The 17,585-nt window shown below is 39.1% G+C and overlaps 1 protein-coding gene and 1 long non-coding RNA gene across 3 annotated transcripts in view; one reads left to right on the plus strand and one right to left on the minus strand.

Annotated features, from left to right (window-relative positions):
* The window catches only part of LOC122232035, a 75,616-nt gene that overhangs the window by 47,943 nt on the left and 10,088 nt on the right, over positions 1-17,585 (minus strand). The window contains exon 2 of the long non-coding RNA XR_006209356.1: positions 631-744. This is a non-coding gene — a long non-coding RNA (uncharacterized LOC122232035). The remainder of the gene's footprint in view (positions 1-630; positions 745-17,585) is intronic.
* Positions 1-17,585, plus strand: part of VCL (vinculin) — a 110,114-nt gene that overhangs the window by 15,704 nt on the left and 76,825 nt on the right. The gene's annotated exons all lie outside the window — the stretch shown is intronic.

The raw sequence follows: 17,585 nt of genomic DNA on the forward strand, positions 1-17,585 counted from the left end.
TCATACCATACATACCTTTTTGATTTCATGTGGAAAAAAGAAAAATTAAATACAGTGGCTAGTAGCATGGATCTACCTATAGAGATCTTGGAAGGAAAGAGAAAAGAACAAGTTGAAGTGGGAGCTCTAAGGAAAGAGCTATACTTGGCCTTCAAGTCAGGTAGGCCTGTGGTTTTTAATCACTCCAGTAAGATGTTATGCAAAAACCAGTAGGGAGATATGTTTAGAATGATCCCGTTTTATATTATCCTATATGTGGAAGAGCATATACTAAAATGTGCTGGGATTGAGTGGTGAGATTTCAGGTTAAACTTTTTTTTTCTTACCAAAATTCATGTTTTTCTCCTAAAAATGAAAATGTACCACTTTCGAAGTAAAAAAGATACATCCAGTATTTTCTCATATATTTTTCTTGTTATTGTTTGTGCTATTTTCAATGCTTGGAATCACCCTTCCAAGAGTTAAAATGGGCCCGATGTTGATCTCACTTTCTCCCTGAAGCTTCTTTCCAGGCGGCTCAGTTGAAATTAATCTTTCCATAAGGCTTGCCTATGTTTCTTACAAGATACTGTCATGAATTAGAGCTACTTGAGTATACGTGTTTGTGCTCTGTCCTCCGACCTCACCCACCTTACAAGTTTGAGTTCTGGAAGGCTTGTAGTGCTCTCGTAGAGTGGGATTGCTTGCACTTGGTAGATACTGTAATGCTGAATCAGTTGTATTTGCAGCACTGCAGTTTTCTCTCTGTCAGAGGAAGAAGAAATAGAGATAAATTCCAAGTCACAGTCAGCAGAGTGATTTTAAAATTCTAAGCGCAATGATATTATCTGTGTACACCAGATGAATACTCTTTCCTAATTTGCGAAGGCTGCTGAAAAGTCCCTGGAGAAAAAGGAGCCGTAAATAAATAAACATCGTCTCTAAAACTGCCATATCTATTGCGTCTCTAACACCTAAACATGAATGCTACATTTTACCTAATATACCAGGAAACTATTATCTTTGAACTGGAAGCTCCAAATTGGCTGCTTGTTCTAGAGTTTCCAGAAACAGGCAAATTCCTCAGTCTCCTGTAGTCGTATACTGATGGCACTGAGGAATGGGAGTGCAGAATCCCCTTCTTCCCCCTTCTTGTCCAGAAATTGACCCCTTTTATTATGTTTGCCAGATAAACCTTTTCCTCTTCTTTTTTTTAAGTCGTGTTCTGTTGATCTTTCCTTCCATATCTTTTTTCTTCTTCTCCTTCTTCAAAGCTACCAGTCTAGATTAGACTTTAATAATGTCCCTCCTTGGGGCGCCTGGGTGGCTCAGTCGGTTAAGTGTCCATCTTGGCTCTAGTCATGAACTCACCATTGGTGCGTTGAGCCCCACATCGGGCTCTATGCTGGCAGCTTGGAGCATGGAGCCTGCCTTGGATTCCGTGTCTCCCTCTCTGCCCCTCCCCTGCTCACGCTCTGGCTCTCAAAAATGAATAAACATTAAAAAAATTAAAAAAAAAAAGAATAATGTCCCTCCTTGATAGTTACCTATTAGCCTCTCACTCCCATCCATTACTGCCAATTTACTTATTAGTAAATCTAAGTACAGTTCTGATCTCAACACTTGTCTTGCTCAGAAGTCTGTACCTCCTCCTATTGTCTTTTAAATTAATCTAAACTCCTTATTTTAGCTCTTGAGGGCTATTACACTTCACGCCCCCCCCCCTTTGTTTTTATTTCTCTATGGAGTGGAGAAGTCAGCAAACTATATATATAGCCTGTGGGCCAAAATTTATACTGCCCAGGAGCTGAAATAGTGTTTATATTTTTAAATGTTTGAAAAAAAAAATCAAAAGAAGATTCCATGGTGCATGAAGTTATATAAAATTGAAGTTTCAATATCCATAAATACAGCTTTCTTGGAACAGCCCTGCCCACTCATTAACATATTTTCTATGACTGCTTTCAGCTTACAACAGTGTTGAGAAGTTGTGACAGAGGCTATATGGTCCATAAAGCCTAAAATATTTACTATCTGGCCCTTTATAGAAAAAGTTTGCCAATCCCTGACCCAGAGTCTTAAGATTTATAAAGTTGGGAATAGACCTCAGAGATGTTCTAATCCAACTCTCATTTTTTTTTTTTTTTTAAGTAAACTGTATGCCCAATGTAGGGCTCAAACTCACAACCCCAAGATCAAGAGTCGCATGCTTTACTGACTGAGCCAGCCAGATGGCCCCAACTCTCTCATTTTAAAAATGAGAAAGTGGGGGCACCTGGGTGGCTCGGTTGAGGGTCCGACTCTTGATTCGGCTCAGGTCATGATCTCATAGTCTGCAGGATCAAGCCCTGCGCTATCAGCACAGAGCCTGCTTGGGATCTCTCTTCTCTGCCCCTTCCCTGCTTGCACATGCTCTCTCTCAAAATAAATAAACTTAAAAAATAAATAAATAAAAATGAGAAAATGTATTCTCAGACATGATCAATAGAGTCTCTGAGGCAGCTACCTTTGACAGTGGAAAAGCCAAAATCAGAATCTACTGCTGGTCCTACCCCAGAGTAGGGCCCCTCCCTCAAAGCCTGCACTTAGACCCCATGAGACTGCTTGGCATTTCATGAACACATTCCAGTCCTTCTCAGTTCTGTTTCTTTGCATATGCTGTATTTCCTTCCATCTAAGATACCTTCTTCCCTCCAGAAATTATATCCATGCTTTAAGGCTTAGCTCAAATACTGAAGACTGTCTTAATCTCAACAGCTGGTTGCACTCTGTGTCCACCTACCCCCAGTAGTGCTAAGTTCTACTTCCCTGTTGGCCTATACACAGCAGGCATTTATGTAGTTCTGATCTTTTCCAAGCCTAACTAACTATAAACTGCCTAATTGCATCTTTGTATCACTTGCACACTGCCTTACAAATGGAATTCCTAGGACATAATTTAAAGAATAAATTAACTAAAAACATCAGGATACAAAAGATACCTTCAACATCTCTAGTTTATGTCTTATTAAAAAAAGGGGGTGCCTGGGTGGCTCAGTCGGTTAAGTGTCCAACTCTTTTTTTTTTTTTTTTTTTTTAAATTTTTTTTTTAACGTTTATTTCTTTTTGAGACAGAGAGAGACAGAGCATGAACGGGGGAGGGACAGAGAGAGAGGGAGACACAGAACTGGAAGCAGGCTCCAGGCTCTGAGCCATCAGCCCAGAGCCCGACGCGGGGCTCGAACTCACGGTCCGTGAGATCGTGACCTGAGCTGAAGTCGGACGCTCAACCGACTGAGCCACCCAGGCGCCCCAAGTGTCCAACTCTTGATTTGGCTCAGGTAATGAGCTCACCATTGTGAGATTGAGCCCGTGTCGGGCGGGCAGGCTCTACTCCCAGCGTCCTCAAGATTCTCTCTCACCCTTTCCCTCTGCTCCTCCCCCACTTGTGCTCGTACTCCCTCTCTCTCTCAAAAAAAAAAAAAAAAAAAAAAAAGACAGACAGAAAGAAAGAAAAAAGAAAATACAACACCACTGAATAATATTTTTGATGGTATTAGCTATATAGAAGAATCTACCTCACAGTCGATGAAGTATGTATACCCTAGGGAGAACTTGGATATGTCCCAAGGAGGATCATCTAATTATGTGATTATTATTTAAGACTTGAGTATATTTATTGATTACTAGGCTTATAGAAACTTCCCTGCTAAGGTAGGAATTCACACTCTAAATTCAAATTCAACAGTGATAATCTTATACATTCTCTATCTACAGGGATTCTCTGTTGTTATATCTTCCATGTAAATTCAATTCGGGAAGGTTTCCATTTATGAACCAAATACAGACTTGTGTTGTTCTGTAATGAATCATTAGGAGTGAACTTGATATTTAGGGCTGACTGAAGATAAAAGGATTGTAGTTTAGTGTATAGGTGCTTTGCCAGCATTGACTTTTGATACTTTGCTTGAAACAACATCAACAATTAAAAAAAAAAAAAAAACAAAAAAACTAGATAGATGAATAGACCCTCATGATAATGTAATCCTCTCAGTTCTAATTCTCTTTCTTTTCCCCAACTGGGAATAAGTTATGTAAGATGGTAGAGCCAGAACTTAACTGATGGGTTTGGTTATCTGTGGCAGCTCTTCAACATCTAGGCTTGTGGTACTTTGTAGTAGTAAGCAGGTGAAACAAAAGGAAATAATGTCCCTGTGAAAGTCTTCTAATTAAACCAAGGTTGTGTCTGATCTATTAATGTTACATGAAGAGCAGTGATGAAATATAATCGGCAAAAGGCACAAACACAAATAGTATAGCTGGGATGGTTGACAACAGCTTTTTTTCTGTCTGTACATCTCGGCCAGTTTGGTCTGGATGTGCTGCAGCTGTTCTCTTATTTCACTTTTCAGCAAGTTTAGAATTGAGTCTTGCTTAGCCCATGTGTAGTCGCACTAAATATGTTTGTAGTCATTAAGAAGAAAAGGTAAAAACGTTAAAAACAAAAGCCTAAAGGTAAAACTTGGGGGTTTTATTTAGTTTAGGTACCATTAAACAAATCTTTTTTATGGGCATTTGAAGTGAGCAGCCTTAACCATTTGTCATATTAGTATTCCCAAACATTGGATTTCTGGTTCTGGCTGTTTATAAGAAATGTGTTTGTAGCTTGAGCTGAAATAGAGTAATTCTGCTTCTGGCCCTAATTTAATGGGTCAGAGTGTCTGTTACAGCCTGGAGCCAAATTTAATTACTAAACTGTAAAAGTGACTCTGAATGATCTCCAGTTAGCAAGCAGGATGGTTCCCAACATTAGTAAAGACACTCAAAGACATTTGTCTTTGGGTTACTATTTCAAATTTTGACCACACCTGTAATTAAAAAAAAAAAAAAAAAAAGTAAAAGGCTACATTATTGGTCAATCCTGGTTCAATTTTAAAAGCTAATTGAGGCCAGGTTGACTCAGCTGATCATTCCTAAGCAAGTAACAGTTATGGAGCTGAAGCAGCTTTATCCCTAGTGAGCCTGACCTGTCCTGGCTGTGGAAACCTTCCAGCTTCTGGGAAGGAAAATCAGAACAATTGGATATGAGTTGATTAGACTGCAGCCTGGTGGTTTATATATACCCATTGTGGGCTTGAAGTCTTTCTTATCCTTGCCGTCTGATAGCTCCATAGAATTATAGAATCATGTGATGTAACAGCAGAAAACAATCCATATCATTGAATCCTTTTCCCTCATTACACACACACATACACGCATGCACACACACACCCACACACACATACACACACAAACACAGTAGAGTGGCTTATTTTATTTGTATTTTTTAAGATTTTGTTTTTAGGCAATCTCTACACCCAACATGGAGGTTCAAACTTACAACCCCTAAGTCAAGAGTCACATTCTCTACTGACTGAGCCAGCCAGGCACCCCTGGGAGTGGTTTAGAATTAGAGCATGGGTGTGCTGAAGTCAACACCAGTATCTGAGTAATTTTAGGCAGATCAAGGAACCTATCTTTGCCTCTGTCATCTGTAAAATGAGATTGTAATGGTACCTACCTCATAGGTATATTGTTATAAAGATTTAATGAAGTAATAAAGAGCTCCTGATTTACAGCATGTGCGCAGTTAACAAAAAAAAAAAAAAAACTTTTTTAAAAGGAGAAAACAGAAGTCACAGATGAATACCACAATGACAGAGGGAAAGAAAAAAGGACTAATGTTTATTTAGCACCTGTTATCTTCCAGGCCCTGGAAGATACAGATGTATTAGGTGATTTACATATGTATTACATTCTTTAGCCTTGAGAGAGATTTTACTTTTCCCATTTTGCTGGTTAGAAGAGTGAGAAAGAGATTAAGTTACTTGCCCAAGGACACGGTATTAATAATAGCAGAGTGGGAGGAGAGATTCATTCCAAAGCCCCAGTTCTTTTCCACTACCCTGTTACCTTCCATGAGGTCCCCAGTTTTCCCCACATAAAAATGGGTTGCATTTCAAAAATTCATTTACAAATTCATTTGAAGTTATTTTTCCATAAGGACAAAGTTACAAATGGTGGTTATAGACCCAGACTTATCTGCAAGAGCTGCATTGTTACTGAAATTATGCACATTTGTGAACTAAAACTGTCAGGAAAAAAATGCATTTGCAATTTTGGCTATTAAACAGAAAAAGTGTATTTTAAATTCTGTGGAATAATAGTTCTTTGAGAAAAGCAGATTGGTTAGAGAACAGTAAGAAGATGGAGACTGTTTTGATGCTGGTGGGGCCTTTGGAATACTTTAAGGGACTTAACATTTATAGCACGGAAACAGTCTATGTTTGATGACACTTTGATGATGTACAAAGCACATTCTTATTCATTACAATCATGTATGAGACACGTAGGATAGGTAGTAGAGTTGACCTAATTTTCCTTGGCAATAGTTAGCTTTTTTTCCCCCATCATTTCATCCATGATTTTTGTTTTTTAAAGGAGCCCAGCTAGTCACTTTAATACTCAAAGGATTAGTTTATAGGTATATTGAAGAATGAATGAAAATAAAAGAATGAAGGTCTTTGATGTAGAAATGTTGGGGCTTGGAGCAAGCGGTCAAGAAAGAATTCTTGAGGCCTCTTTGGTGCAAAAAGGTGGCTTTATTAAAGCATGAAGACTGGACCCATGGTCAGAAAGGGCTGCACTGGGATTGTGAGAACAATTGATTACATACTTTCAAGTTGGGAGGGGTTAGGGATAGTATAAGTCTCTAAGGAATTTGGAAGCAAAGTTTCCAGGACCTTGAGGGGCTAGCTGTTGTTAGGATAGGTCATTTACTACTGTCTAGTAAAACCTTAGTCATAAGACCCTTCAGATGTATATCAGTGGGCCATATGCTTGGAGGATGATTGCTAACATATATCTTGCGCGGGGAGGGGCGGGCGGGTAGAGATAAAGGAAGTTTCCAAAGGAATTTTTATATGTTAATGGAGACTTAACAGGGCCCTGGAGGTTGGGATGTTAAGCCCTTAGCAAAGTATTAACATCCAGGCAGTTGAGTTCCTAGAGGAAGGTCACTCTGCCTGTTTCAAGGACTTGTCACTGGGCTCTAAGTTGTAAGGAAATTTAATTTTTTTCTGTTGCTTTTGTTCCCCATGTCAGTCTTCCTGAGTTAATTGTGCCGAAATAGAAGGAATTAGAATGGAGTAAAGGGTATATGTGGGCAGATAAGAAAATGGTAGAATTAAATGTTAACTGTTTTTTTTTTACTGTCTTTAATATTTTCTTATTTTAGTTGGCACTGTTTTCTGAGCACATTATCAGTCATTGTGTGTCAAACCTGACCCCAGTGGAATCTGTTCTTTACTTGAAGCATCTGCTAAAGATTATATTCAGATCATGCAATGATCTTTTCCTCCCCATCAGTATTTATGAATATGCGATAGTTATTTAATTATAAGACTAGTGGGACTAGTACGGAGTTCCTGTTTAAGTAATCTTTTTAATAACTAAAAAAAATTAGAAAAAGTAAAGCAGATTGAATGAAAAACCATCCTTTTATTTTCCTGTCATTATTGCTTGTTCTCCTCTTACTAAAGGCAGGACTAAAGGGTGAGAATTGGGGGAACTTAATGTGATGTAGTATTTGCTTATGCATGTTTCAAAACAAAAGGGAAATCCCTTTAAGTAGGATTTGATATGCTGTAAACGAGTGTAGGAATATTTGTCACTTAATGTCTGGCTTGCAAGTTAGGAAGTATACCTGAAAACACAGGAAATGGAGCCAAGATGCTTGGATTTACATTCATGTTCTGCAACTTCTTTAGAGAAATTACCTCCCTGACCCTCCTTTTTAAAGTGATGCATTTAGGGTAGATTGCCAAATTCTTTTTTACTCTGAAATTCTCTGTGAAATGGAAGGAGCATATTTTGTGTTTATTTGAGACGCTGGGAGAAAGTGGGTGGTGGCGAGAAGTTCACTGTGCTGGAGACCTGCTTTGTTGTTAAATTAGTGGCCATCCAGAGCGCAAGTGTAAGTATTTGTGACATGTACAGAAGAGTACTGAGTTGAGGGAGAGAATCTAGTATTTGCCAATTGGAAGCCTGCCCACAGCATCTTCATAAATATGAATCTGGTGAGCAGGCTGCTCTGTTAACATTTATCTAACCTTAACCGATACAGTCAATCTTAAGCTGGGTTAGAATAAAAGGCTGCTGCCGAGGCAGCTTAACACTAGTTCTAAGGAACGTATGTTGCATCAAATAAGCCTGCTTGACGTTAGAACTTGCCACTGACATGGTTCATCTACTATTTATCCCATGTGATTGTGTTATCATTGGTGTACATTTAAATTCAATTTTCAGCAGTTGGTCAAAATATGAACCTTTTAGGCACTGGTGGTTTCTCATTACTTTATGGATTATTACTTGCCAGGAATATTTTTTTAAATTTTATTTATTTATTTTTAGAGAGAGAGTGTGCGGGCAGGGGAAGAATAGAGAAAGAGAGAGAGAGAATCACAACCAGGCTCCACAATGTCAGCACAGAGCCTGATGCAGGGCTTCACCTCACAAATGGCGAGATTATGACCTGAGCCAAAATCTAGACATGGATGCTTAACTGACTGAGCCACCCAGGCGCCCCCTTACCAAGAATATTGTTGACACTTTTCATTTTATTTTTAAATGTTTTATTCATTTTTGAGAGAGAGAGTGCAAGCGGGGGAGGGGAAGAGAGAGAGGGGGACAGAGGATCCAAAGTGGGCTCTGCACTGACAGCAGTTAGCCCAATGGGTGCTTGAACTCATGAACTGTGAGATCATGACCTGAGCTGCAGGTGGATGCTCAACTAACTGAGCCACCCAGGTGCCCCTGTTGACACATTTTAGAAATTTAGTTTGTTTTTCTGATTATAGAGGTAATGCATAGTCATTTTTTAAAAATCTGAAAAGTACAGGAAAAGATTAAGAAGAAAAGAGAAATCACCTGAAATTCTACTTTCCATGCTGTTTCCTTCTAGTCATTTTTTTCTTTTTTTTTTGAGGTAGCTATGTGTTTGGGGGAGAGGGGGATATTTCTTTAGTGAAACAGCTGAGGCATAAGTAGAATTTCCCATGACACTCATGATGTTGGGAATCTTGCCTTGTGTACTGTGCTAATTAAGAACTGAATGATTTTGTCTGGGGCACCTGGGTGGCTCGGTCAGTTGAGCATCCTGACTTTGGCTGTGGTCATAATCTCACAGTTTGTGAGTTCAAGCCCTCTCCTGTCAGCGCAGATCCTGCTTCAGATCCTCTGTCCCCCCGCCCCACCCCCATCCCTCCCTCACCGATACTTTCTCTCAAAAATAAATAAATACTAAAAAAATACAAGAACTGAATGATTTTATTAAACCAGGTGGCACAAACTCAGATGCCTGCACAACCAAATGTGTAAATGTGTGAATCAGACCAGTTAGAGGACACTGGGGAGTGGTAGGGACTGTGGTAAATTGAAAAATGTAGGACCTGATTGAAGAAGACTGCTACTATCTCCAGCTTATTGTTGCCATATGGAAACAGAGTCTTGTGTTACCAGATCTTCCTGATATCCAATAAAATCTGGACATCTGTATTTCTTTTTAATGTGAAGTTTTCTGTTTTAAAAAAATACTGTGCCTGTCAAATAGGTCTGTAGATTACACCTGGCCCATACACTGCCGTTTTGTCATTCCTGACATAAATACTTCCCTCAGTCTTTCTCACAGCTCTCATAAGAAGAGCACTTTTATAACAAAATATTTAGAGGGGACTTGCATAAGGAATTTCTAAGAGTGGCTTCAGGAATTTTCACTCTGTGTAGACACTGAGAGGGTTGCCTAATGTGGGAATGATAAACCTAGATATCCACAGAGACCAGGAACTGACATAAATGAGTGAAATGGTCTGGATATTAAGATTATAGGGAATGGTACAGAGAGTATATTCCCTGTATAGGATATTTGGGTTCTAGCAAATTGTTTCTTTGCTGAAATGCAGATCTGATGTGGCCAATCTTCTAGTATGTCAAGAGTTTCATAAATTTGTATCTTTATGAAATTTCTTGACTTAAAAACAATGTGGATGAAACATAAATTACCGTTGGTCCAAATCTGCACAAAGGCCACTAATTTGTAACTCGTGGCCTAGATGACTGTTTTCCTAAGTATATCCTACAAATCCCAATTCCATCATAGGTTGGTAGGTATTAAGAAATTGGAAAGTGGTGGATTAAATTAAATTAAACAGATTTCCTGACTGAAAGTTATCTTAGATCCTTAAATAAACTGTTTGTAAATTCCTAAGAAGATATAGGTCATAGGCCCCACAGTTACAGTTAATGTCTCTGTCTTCACTCACCATCCGTCTTGTCTCTGAGGAAGAGATGATTTCCTCCTGGTAAATGTTAGTGTCTCTACCTGTTCTCCAGATTCTGTCCCTGCCTCTTTAGAGACCTTGCTTTATAATCAACGTCTTGTTTCCTGCCTCCTTTCCTTCAGCCTATCAACATGCTTGGTTTCTTTAAAGAAAATAATAACCATTTTCTTAGCATACACAAAAATTAACTTCAAATGGATTGTGGACCTAAAATGTAAGAGCTAAAACTATAAAATTCTTAGAATAAAACATAGGAATAAATCCTCATGACCTTGGTCATGCAAAGCCTTCTTAGATACTATACTAAAAGCACAAGCCACAAAAGAACAAATAGATAACTTGAATTTCATCAGAATTAAAAACTTTTGTGCTACAAAGGACACCATCAAAAAAGTAAAAACAAGTCACAGACTGGGAGAAAATATGTGGTATAACCATATAATGGAATATTATTTGACAATAAAAAGCAATGAAATACCGCTATATGCTCCAACAGGAAAGAAGCCAGTCACTAAAGGTTGTATCCTGGGGCGCCTGGGTGGCTCAGTCAGTTAAGTGTCCGACTTCGGCTCAGATCATGATCTCATGGTTCGTGGATTCGAGCCCTGCATCGGGCTCTGTGCTGACAGCTCAGAGCCTGGAGCCTGCTTCAGATTCTGTGTCTCCCTCTCTCTCTGCCCCTCCCCCACTCGTGCTCTGTCTCCCTCTGTCTCAAAAATAAATAAACATTAAAAAATTTTTTTTAAATGTTGTACACTGTGTGATTCCATTTGTATCAAATATAGGCAAATCTGTAGAGACAGGAAGTAAATTACTGATTGCCTATGGCTGGATGGGGTGGAGAAGGTTTGGGGATAAATACAAGGAGTGACTGCAGATGGTTTCTGTATGGGATGATGATGATGTTCAGAAAATGATTATGGTGATGGTTGCACAACTCTCTGAATATACTGAAACCATTAACTATGGCAGTAGACACTATTGATTCTTCTTTCACATTCTTGGAACTCTGTATTTCTTTAGCTTTCATGGCATAGTTCTACCATTCCACACATCCTGTTTTCAGACATTTCCTTCTCAGCTCTTTTCACCAGCTTGCTTTTCTACCAGCTCTGCTCTGTTTCTTCAGCCTAGGCATGTAAACTGAGGAACCATCTCTTCAGTTGCTTATTGAGCAAGTGCTTATCTCCATCTCAACATCCCATAGGTAGTCATGATTTTCTTTCTCAGATCTGGTTTTCTCTTCCTATATTACCTATACTACCAAGTCCATTTGAGTCAGGAGCCTGAGAGTCATTCCAGACTTCTCCCTTACCCTCCACATGGAATGTCACATAGATGCACCTCTTAAATCTGCCTTCATATCCATATCCATACTGCTGCTGCTTTTAGTTTATCTTTACTTTCACTAAGACTCTAAGCTCTGTGTGATTAGGGGCCACATGTGTTTTCTTCATTACTGTCTATAATACCTGGCACATGGTATGTTATATAAATATTTGATTGAGTAAATGAACTAACAAATGAACTGATCATTCTAGTTTTTTTGTTTTGTTTTATTTTATTTTATTTTTTTTACCTTTGTTTTATTTTTGCTGCTGAACTTTTCTTACTGAAATGCAAACCTAATAATGTCTTTTGCTTAGGACCATTAAATAATTTCCCATTGGTTAGAGAATAAAGTCTAAGTCCACTGCACACAAGGCCCTCCCTAATGTGGTCCCTTTCTGCTTCTCCAATTTCCTATCTTCTTTATATCTCCTCCTTGTGGACCTTAAACTGGCCATACCTTCACATAGCTGCTCCACTGCTGGAAAGCTCTTTCTTCCCCAAATCCCATTACTCCTGGAGAAGAGCTCTTATCAGCCTTTCTAGAGTTTCTTTTCCTCTGTGAAACCTCTCCTACATCACTGATGCAGAGCTGAAGCTTGGATGTGACTCCGTTAGAGCATGCATTACACTGTGTAACAATGATTAGTTTAAGCATTTGTCTTGTCTTTCTGTGAAGGGCAAGGACTGAATCCCACTTATTTTTATATTGCCATCACACACAATGTTGTGCACAGTGCCTACCACATAGGAAGTACTCAATGAGTGGTTGATTAAATGAGTGAGTTGGAAATCAGAGTAGGTTAGAGAGTCCTTGTTTTTCTGGATATATGGCTTTTTAAACACCTGACTCTAGTATATCATCTGTGAATAATGCAAAAGGTACAGTGAGGGGTGGGTGGATCATAAATCCATCACCACTGCAGGAAAATAAGCAAAAGTGTTGCTGATGGTGGGCATATACATTATTATTGTTTTATGACATAGACATGGTACTGGACACAGCTGCATATCAGAATGGCCCTTCAGTATAATGGATTGATCAGCCTAATAGCTATACTACAGAAACAGAGATTTGAGCCAAACTAAGTACAGGCAGAATTGTGCACATTCCCTTGTCTGGTCACAGTCAGTTGGTTTCCATCAGTTGGCTCCATGGCTGGCCTACTGTAACTTTAAGTTACATTAAAGTACATTTTGGCTTACATTTTCATTGCATTTTCTTGTCTAAATACATTAGGGGAGCATCTGGGTAGCTCAGTCGGTGAAGCATCTGACACGATTTCAGCTCAGGTCATGGATCTCACGGTTTGTGGGTTTGAGCCCCGATCCAGCTCTGCGCTGACAAGGTGGAGCCTGCTTGGGATTCTCTGTCCCTCTCTCTCTCTGCCCCTCCCTCTTAGCTCTCTCTCAAATAAAAAAAATAAATAAAATAAAAATAAAATACATTAAGGACTTCTGTTGATTACCATCTCCCTGCACCCTTTAAATCTGATGTTCTATGGCTACCACTTATACTGTGTAAATCTCTAACACAAATTCTCTTATGTGTTTTGTCTTTCTGTTTTCTTATATTTAGGCTAGCTAAGGGAGACCTCTACATTAACATACTTTTAGTCTGGGTAATGACTTGAACCAGCCAAGTTGTTTTTTTTTTTTCTTTTTCTCTTTCTTTCTTTCTTTCTTTCTTTCTTTCTTTCTTTCTTTCTTTCTTTCGCTGGAAAGAAACCAAATCTCTGTACATTACTGAACCAAATTGAGTGGGTCGTGATGAAAGGAGTAATAATAACAACAGCAGAAGACAAAAGGCCTCTCACATAGAATTTTGAACTAAAGTCACATATTGAACAAAAGATATTTAAATTAACTACTGAACAAAGTAAGAGCTCTTCAAAAGAAACAGGGCTTCCCGCCAAGCCCCCTGAAAATGCCCCCAGGCCTCTTACTCATTCACTACCCTTATTTCATTTTATCTAAGGATGCTTTATTTCTTATCTCATTCTCTTCCTACCACCTAGCGGACACATAGTTGGCACTTACTGCCTGTTTATTGAATTGAGGGAATTGGGCCTCAAGAGTTAGAGGCAATTCTCTGAAGAAGAAAATAAAAGAGAAATAGTTTTAGCAGTGAATAGAACCAACAAGTCTGAATTTCAGCAATGGAACAAAGCTTGGAAGTAATAAAATGTATTTACTATAAAGTTAGATTACTTTGAAAGGGTTGTTTTTAAATGCTCACCTGGAAAACCTCAGAACTTATAATTAAGACCTATTTGGCATTCTGGCATTCTTTTCTCTGCTTTTTTTTTTTTTTTTTTTTTAAGTACCCTTCATGCCCAGCATGAGGCCTGAACTCACGGCCCTGAGATCAAGACCCAAGATGAGATCAAGAGTCCGATGCTCAACTGACTGAGCATCCAGGTGCCCGTCCCCCGCTTTGTACCCTTTAACTATGGGCATTTATTTTTCAGAGAGAATATGATTTATTTTAAGGTTAAAAAATCAGACATCAACTTTAACCTCACAATCATAAAATGTATAGATAAAATATACAGGAAGTGAGAGCTTTTAAATTTTGCATTTATTAATCATTTCATACCTTGCCTTGTTCCTAAAAAGAATTTGAAGTGGTAAATGAAGACTGAAGGTAGAAAAGATAAACTTAAAGGTAAATTTCCTTTATCAGAGAGCTAAAAGGTAATTGGGTCAACTACAGTAGACAAGGAAGGAAAGAGATCACATAGTTGAGAAGAAATATTTGAGTAATTATATGATTCATTTCAGGTCACATACATGACCATATATTTATTTATTTGTTTATTTTTAATGTTTATTTTTGAGAGGGAGAGAGACAGAGTACAAGCAGGGGAGGGGCAGAGAGAGAGGGAGACAGAATCCAAAGCAGGCTCCAGGCTCCAAGCTGTCAGCATGGAGCCCAACGCGGGTCTTGAAGTCACGAACCCTGAGATGACCCGAGCTGAAGTCGAACCCTTAACAGACTGAGCCACCCAGGTGCCCCCATACATGGCTATTTATTAGCTAAGCTGTAACTAGAAACCAAGTCACTAAATTCCTGTGCATGTGCTCTTAACATGTATGTAGTAAAAACATTTGGCTTAACTAAAGTAGTTAAGTGTTTTGATGACTGGTGCTGCACAGGTTCGAGAAGCATTTGTCCAAATTATTACTGACCTGCTTGTTTGTAAAGTGTAGCTTGTATTAGGAATCATGTGCTTCCCCACAGTAAGGCTGAGGCCTCCAGGAGAAATGTTTTCCACAAGCCATGAAGATTCCTGCTAGTTAACAAAGAGCATTTTGTGAATTAATCCCTTTCTTAATTGTTCTACTCTTTTTGTTTGGAAAAGATGGATGCTAAAAAAGCTGTTTTGTTTTGATAGTGTGGGGAAAGAGAAGGAAAGTACATTTCCTGGTTGATGGCCTAAAAAATGTGAAGCTTTATCTTGGCTCTCCTAGATAGACTTTGCCAGCTGTTCACAAATAGAAGATGCTTTTCTGATCCTGCATATCTTTAGAAACTGGCTTCTTTGGAACTTCTTGACTTGATACTTCAGTGATACAACACTGAATTGGAAAGATCTAGAACAGAGGATGACAACCTTTGAATAAATGGGCAAGTTAAGTTACATAATCTTCTCTGTCTTTGCTTGGCATACAAAGCCCTTCCCAAGGTGACTGGAGCTTCCCTTCCTAGCCTCATTTCTTTTGCTGAGGCCACACCAACCTGTTTTTCTTGTCTACTCAACCATATGCTCAAACACATCGGAGCCTTTGCCTGTTCTTTCCTTTCTGCTTGGACTGTCTGATCCTTCTCTTCTCCATCTAGCAACTGTCTTTGCAGACCCAGCTCCTTTGTTTTGTGAAGAGACCATGCAGCAAAGGCAAAAATGAAGGTTAATCTAGCAGCTGTGTGAAGAGTGAATTAGAAGATGGAAGTCTAGAGTCAGGAAGACCAGTTTTAGGAGACAGTGAAAGTCCCATAGACCTGAGCTGTGCAATATAGTAGCCACTAGCCACATGTGGCAATTACAATTAAAATTAATTGAAAGAAGCCAATCGATAAAGGTTACATACAGGATGATTCTGTACGACATTTTAGAAAAGGTAAAACTATGGAGACAGTGACATGATTAGTGGTTGCCAGGAGTGAGTTGTCATGTTGACTATGAGTTTTGGGTGATTATGATGTAGTCAATGGTAGGTTTATGGGTAGTAACAAATGTACTCTCTGGTGTGGGTTGTTGATAATGGGGGAGGCTGTTGTATGGAGCGGGGAGTGTATGGGAAATCTCTGTTATCTTCCCCTTAGTTTTGCTGTGAACTTAAAATGCTATAAATGAAAAATAAAATCTTAATTAAAAAAATTAAGATTAATTAAAATTAAATAAAAAGTAATAAGTTACTTCTTCAGTTGCACAAGCCATACTGCTCAATAGGCATATGTGGCTCTTGGCTACTGTATTGGGTAGGACAGTTCAAAAAGAACATTTCTATCATAACAGAAAGTTCTATTGGACAGCATTGCTAAAAATCAATTCCTCAAGTGAAAATGACATTTATTCTACACAGTCATGCTTTATGTGTTTTGCCTTAAAAACGGGAGCATTTATTTATTGTACCTAATTTAATTCTGGATTGAGTATATTGAAGATTGGAGTGACTGTGGATACTGTCACCACAAGTATGAATGCAGCTTAGAATAGTAAATTAAGGGGTGCTTGGGTGACTCAGTCAGTTGAGTATCTGACTATTTCAGCTCAGGTAATGATCTCAGGGTGGTGGGATTGAGCCCCGCATTGGACTCTGTGCTGGGTGTGGAGCCTGCTTAAGATTCTCTCTCTCCCTCTGCCCTTCCACGCCATCTCCCTGCCACCAAAAAAGAAGAGCACAGGCTCTGGAACCACATGCCTTTTTTTAAAAAAAAAATGGCTTCTGGATAAGTAGCCTTTGAGTATATTTTTATTATCTACTTTTCTTTCCCCACTTACCCCTACCCTTAGAAAAGAGAAATAAAATATTTAAGTAAAATTCATTCATTCTTTAGTAATTACCTTCACCAGGGTCAGATTATTGGCTATTCGTAAAACTGTTTTAATGGTTTTGCTGGGTGTACTCATGATTGCTTTATTTTTAATTTTAATTTTTATTTATTTTTTTAAAAACAGATTATCTTAATTTAAAAAAAAAATTTTTTTTTTCAACGTTTTTTATTTATTTTTGGGACAGAGAGAGACAGAGCATGAACGGGGGAGGGGCAGAGAGAGAGAGGGAGACACAGAATCGGAAACAGGCTCCAGGCTCCGAGCCATCAGCCCGGAGCCTGACGCGGGGCTCGATCTCACGGACTGCGAGATCGTGACCTGGCTGAAGTCGGACGCTTAACCGACTGCGCCACCCAGGCGCCCCCAGATTATCTTAATTTTTAAATTTAATTTTTTTTGAGAGAGACAGAGAAAGCATGAGTGGGGGAGGGGCAGAGAGAGAGGGAGAGAGAGGATCCCAAGCAGGCTCCCCGCTGCGTGGGGCTCAAACTCCCGAAACTGTGAGATCATGACCTGAGCCAGAACGAAGAGTTGGACAATTAACCGACTGAGCCATCTGGATGCCCCATGATTGTTTTATTTTTTGAGGGTAAATCTTTGCCATATATCAGCCTTCCAGCATTGCTGCCTTCAAAGACCTCTCACCTAATTGATCAGAAGTCATTTCTGATTTTTCCCCCCCTCGGTCTACTCCCCATCCCCCACTCCTTGCAGTCCAAGAGCAAGTCCTATTAGTTCTTCCTCCAAAAGAGCTAATTCTCCATTTCCACTTTCATGTCTTATTTTAAGTTACTGTCCTCTCTCTGCTGGATGACTGAAGTAGCCTCCTAACTGGTCAGCCTGCTTCCCCTTACCCACTAAG

Source organism: Panthera tigris, chromosome D2, assembly GCF_018350195.1.
Source record: "Panthera tigris isolate Pti1 chromosome D2, P.tigris_Pti1_mat1.1, whole genome shotgun sequence".
Taxonomy (NCBI): Eukaryota; Metazoa; Chordata; class Mammalia; order Carnivora; family Felidae; genus Panthera; species Panthera tigris.